We start from the raw sequence: 5,635 nt of genomic DNA, 5'->3' as shown, positions 1-5,635 counted from the left end.
TGCAGGTGCAACAGAAGAGTCGGGTTCAAGGCGTGGCCTGGGAAACGAAAGGGTGGGCGGAGTGTTGAAAATGGCACTGAGGTGCGCTTTGCAAGGCGTAGAGAGGAAGTGCACGGGAAGTCTGAGGTCTCTGAGAAGAGACAAAGCCCACGTCCTGTGCTTTTGAAGCAATGCATGTGTAAAAGTCACGAAAAAAGCACAACGACTTAGCAGACACCGAGAGTGACGGCCAGCTAAGCAGGAAAGACACAATCAAGGTTAGCGTGACAGCTGAATAGGTGGCCCAATGATTAGGGACAGGGCCCACAATATGCGTCTCAGAGGGCGCAATTTTGCTTCTCACCAAGGAGTCCTGTGGTCTCAAAAGCCTGAAAGAATGGCCAGTGTCACGAGAGCGACCACTGGTGGACATCGTCAGCATTACCGGTGTGCACCCCACTTTTGTCAAGATGTCATCTGGCTGCAGTTTTGGTAGAGGCGGTGCATCCAGGAGGCTCAGAGTGTAGCACTTCGTGGTTTCTCTAGTGTGCTCTGGTCTTCGCAGGGGTCTCCGGACCTGTGCATAAATCTCGCATCTAGTATAGTCAATAAATGGCATGAAATGGCTTACCAGATCTTGTCCAATGAGCAAAGGTACTGACTTGACAGGTGACATGAACACAGGATGACTTATGGAATGTGGACCTATTGTCTAATGTAACCGCACGAGCGAGTCTAATTGGGTGTTCACTAGGGCAAAGGGGCGAATTGTCATTTCGCAGTGTTGGAGGTTGAGTGTCCAACCCTCCTGCTGTAATTTGTCATGCAGTAAGTCAAACACGTCCTTGGACATGACTGTGATGTCTGCTGCAGTATCCACGAGTTTGTCATATTGGAACGTATGTTCAATTGTGGTTGTCAAGTAAAATTTCCCTGACGTGTCATTAACGGTGAGCTCACCTATAAGGCGCCGAAATGGCTGCTTGTCTTTTTTGTTTGACAGGTCGCTGGAGTCATTCAGTGAGCCACAGGACATGGTCGGAGACTGTCAAGGTCTAATTGTTGAACTGGGTTTTGGTCTGCTAATTTAGATTTTAGTAACGTGTGGTACCTGGTCATCACAGTGGTCGGTTATGTGCATGCCCACAGTCTGTTGGATGGGATGCTTGTCTTCGCCGTTTGGAGAATCAGGCGAATGCACGGAGACGTCGGGGTCAGAACAGACTATCACAGCAGTCTGGCCAGGCTCGGGGGCGTCGCCTCCAAGCAAGGGCTCAGGCTGTCGTGGGTCTTGCTTCATATTATTTGCCAAGCTGCGGATGATCTCAAGAATAGCATGTGCAGCAGTACCAAATTCTCCGTTAACGGCCCCTTGTGGGATTGAGAAGGAGGATGCATGCCTTTTGGGCTTGTCGCGTTCGAGTGAACAGGGTCGGGAGTCTGTTTTTATCTGAAGTGTTAAAAGTTTAGGCACGCGTCATTATTTTGGTAGCTCTAACCAAAAATATTGTGACAGCTACGTGTTGGTCTTTTTATGCTTAGCGAAGCCTTTAGCGGCTAGGTCTCGCAGATGTGAGCTGGACAACGTGCGAGGGCATACCGCCACTCCCAAATGGTGTTTAACATTTGGGTGCATGTTTTCAACAGAAAGCGTTTTAAAATATATGTCTTCTTCCATGTTCGGTTCATTGAGAAACCAGAAATATGCTTTGCGTAAACGGCAGTAGTAAGCTTGTGGTGTCTCAAGTCTCCCCTGTTTAACTGTGAGGGCTGCAGATAAGCTGATTGCGGCCTCTGGATCATCAAATTCTTGAGACAATGCCTGGCAGAGAACCGGGTAATCGGCCAGTACAGGAGCTGGTTGTCGTTCAATTAAGCTACATACTTCTCGGCTCAACATAACTTTAATAAGGTACAATCTGTCGTCAGTAGTAGCAGAAGGGAATCGTTTAAGTTGAAATTCGAGGTCTCTAAGGTACGTGGCTGTGTCGTGTGACCCGTTTGGTTTAGGTTCGAACCTCGGTCTACTGCACACAATTCTAAGTCTTTTAAGTTTATACCTGCAGAGATGCCCGGAAAAACGACAGACGCAGGGGAGTCGTTGAGGCGGGCTACACTTGGGGCAGAGGACTGTCGTGGCGGTTGTGCCAGGGACAGAGGGGGGCTGGCCTGTGACAGTATCCCAGGGAGGTCTGGATCAAGCACTGGGACTGCTGCGTCGAATCTGGGAGACAGACTGACAGGTGTGCGCTCACTGATTTCATCAGGCAGTGTTTGCTATAGGAAGTGTTGTTGCTGGTTGACCATTAATGAGCGGGTTGCCTGTAATTCCCGTCGAACCAGTGTTATTTCGGGGTCCTGTTCTAGCTTTAGCTTTTGAGGAGGCGCATGTCAGATTCTAGTGCTGTCAATTGTGACATGAGTTTACATGAGTACTCGCTTTCAGAGCGTTCCTCTTTGAGCATCTCCACAGTATGTTTGAGCTGGCTGATATCATCAGTGGCGCTACGCAAGGAACCACTCTGTGTGCTTGTTTGCCGCTTTGGCTTGGCTTAATCTGACTTCTAAGGGATGATCAGTCAACTCTGACAGATTGCTTTTGAGTTGCGAAATTTCGGATGCGGCGGTTTGCAACAGTGTTTCCTGTGTCTGGTTAGTTTTTGTGAACGAAGCAAGAGCTTGTTTCCGCTAATTTTCACAGTCCAGTGCGGCACTGTGAGTGGAGAGCGTCTATTGACCAGCGCCGGCACTGGGGGTAAGGTGCACATTGCACTTTGCATCCTCAAGCTGAGCCTCAACATCCACTCGGCGGGCTTGTGCAAGGTTTAAACGAGTGTTGGACTGTGTTCGCTGTGTTGTTAAGTTTATTTGTTGTTGCTGTTCTGCTTCTAGTTTGAGTTTCATTTGGTTATCCTTCCTATCGCTTCATTTCAACTGTGACACTAAGTTTACAGCTATGCAACCGAGCATTCGAGTGAGATTTTTATCTTTTAAAGTTTTGTGCTCAACGTCACTCCTAAGTTGTGCCATGTTGCTATTGAGGACTCCGAGGTTAGCATCTTTGACTGATTCTGCATAACCCAGGACGAGATCTTTAGTAAATTTACTTACAAGCTGTGTTAACGTGTCTAGATTGTCCTAATGACTGAGACTTATTACAAGTTCTGCCATAATTGCGTTGCGTGTGCACTAGCTGGACGTTGCACGCCACTAGATTGCTGATGATTTAAGCTTGTTTAAGCGGTGCGTCTAATTTGGAATAGAGACACAAAATAAGGGGGGTAATTCATTGTTAAACAATTAAATAGCGTTCGCAAACTATAGTCTCAAGGTTCATCACGTAACTTGAAAAGTGTTTAAGAATGTACATAGAAGCAGTAATCGAATAGAACAAAATTGCTGACGTAAAATTTTGTGCCCAAAATTAATTTGATCAAATGAAAATTGCTGCGTGAGGGTTGGCAATTTGATCTTTGATTTAAAACAATTGCAGGGGCACTTACGTGGAGTGAAATGAATCAGCTTGTTAACTAAATTTGAAGTTTTGACTAATTCAACAAATTCATTTATTTAGCTTTGATGAATTAAATTTAGTTATGATTCGATAATCCAAATTGATTTGGCTGTGTACGATGCTATCGCTGCAAAACAAAGCAAAGCAAATTTATTTATATAGCGCATTTCATACACAAGGTAAAAGCATTTAAAAACAAAGAAAAAAAACAGCTTATAAACATTTATAACAAAGAGAAAAAAGAGAACATTTAAATGGCGTAGAGTGCAAGAAATATCATTTAAAAGTGGAAATGCTCTAAGAAGCATGAGAAAAAAGAAGAGTTTTTAACCTGAACTTAAAAACATTCACATTTGGGGCTAACGTCACTTCTGTTGGCAAGTTATTCCATTTGTGTGCAGTATAATAGCTAAATGCTGCTTCACCATGTTTGCTTTGGACTCTGTGCTCCACTATTTGACCTGAGTCTGTCAATCTCAGATCCGTACTGGGTTTATATTCCATTAGCATTTCTTTCATGTTTTCAGGACCTAAACCGTTTAGTGATTTATAGACCAGTAGCAGAACTTTAAAATCTATTCTAAAGCTGACTGGAAGCCACTGTAAAGACTTTAGAATTGGAGTAATATGCAGACGCTGTTGACAGTATTCTGACAGTTTTTGAAGTGTTGCTCAAAGCTGTAATAATTGCACGATGTGACTATTCACCAATTCAAACTGCAATATTTCCGGTGAAAAAAATTCGACCTCATGGTCATCCAACTAACTGAGTGGCACTTTGTTCAAGATTTGCAAGCTGTTAATGCTGCGATAAAAGCTCCACCTCCTCGCGTGCCAAATCCATACACTATTGTGGGCCAAATTCCACTTGACACAAAATGATTGTCGGTTTTTGACCTCTGGAATGCTTTTTTTATTTTTCAGTACCGGTTCACAAAGAGTCACAATTTTGGTCCGCTTTTACATTTGACGGGAATAACATGGACACGCTTATGCCAGGAGCTGACGTGCAGCCCCACCCTCTTTTGTGAGGCACTCGCCCGCAGTCTTGAACCTTTGACACTCACACAGCACAGCTATATTACAGTATGTCGATGACTTGTTGATTGGCGCACCCATCAAAGAACAATGTGAGACTAATACGATCGCTTTATTAAAACACCTTGCATTGGATGGTAACAAAGCATATTTGTCAAAATGGCAGTTTGTGTCTCAAAGGGTTAAGTTTTTGGGACACATCCTCACTCCTCAGGGGAAAACACTTTCTCCAGCCCAAGTGCAGGCTATTGTTGACACACCCAAACTACTCACAAAGAAACAGGTATTGACTTTTTTAGGAATGTGGACATTTATTGCTCTCATTGTAGACATTTCATCCCGAAATATTCTGATTATGACTCTGCTGTATGGGGATGTAGCTCATTGGTAGAGCACGTGCTTTGCATGTATGAGTTCCTGGGTTCAAACCCCAGCATCTCCATTTACCATCTATGCTGCGAATGTGACTTCACTATAGTGATGAACACAATGTGACTCACTGACTCACTCTGCTGTGCGCTCTTTCACCCTGGACAAGTCACTCACTACCTCATCACACGTTAACTGGACGCCTGAGGCTACCACTGCCTTTGAACATCTGAAGTGTGCTTTGCAGTCCTCCCCCACTCATGGGCTTCCAGATTCAACCAAGCCCTTTGTTCAGTTTGTAGAAGAACGCCATGGCAACATGACATCTGTGTTACTTCAGCGCCATGGCGACCGTCTCCGCCCAGTGGGGTATTTCTCTCGTCAACTTGATCCGGTGGTTCGGGGCCTTCCTGCATGGCTCCACGCGGTGGCAGCCTGTGAACAGGCTGTACTTGCTACACATGACTATGTGTGGTACACCCCACTCACGTTGTATGTTCCCGACTGTGTAAATTCTATCTTGCAGGAGCAACGCTCACAGAGGCTTGTCGTTTAGCAGAAGGAAAATCTGTTCAATCTACACAGACACCCGTCATGCTGGTCCAAGACTTTGGCGCCACCGCAAATTTTTGAAATCTGATGGCAACCCTATTCTTCACCACAACAAGGTTGCAGCTCTTCTTGATGCCATTCTTCTACCTTCTGCCATTGCGGTCTGCAAATGTACGCCACACA

The 5,635-nt window shown here is 45.1% G+C and overlaps 1 non-coding gene across 1 annotated transcript; it reads left to right on the top strand.

Annotated features, from left to right (window-relative positions):
* The first annotated feature begins 4,901 nt into the window (after positions 1–4,901).
* On the top strand, positions 4,902–4,973 carry trnaa-ugc (transfer RNA alanine (anticodon UGC)). Its single transcript has one exon. It is a non-coding gene; the product is annotated as a tRNA-Ala (tRNA).
* Positions 4,974–5,635: the final 662 nt, after the last annotated feature.

The sequence above is a fragment of the Phyllopteryx taeniolatus genome, chromosome 16, assembly GCF_024500385.1.
Source record: "Phyllopteryx taeniolatus isolate TA_2022b chromosome 16, UOR_Ptae_1.2, whole genome shotgun sequence".
Taxonomy (NCBI): domain Eukaryota; kingdom Metazoa; phylum Chordata; class Actinopteri; order Syngnathiformes; family Syngnathidae; genus Phyllopteryx; species Phyllopteryx taeniolatus.
Note: the sequence above shows the minus strand (reverse complement) of the source record. Positions and strands in the feature narration are given on the sequence as shown.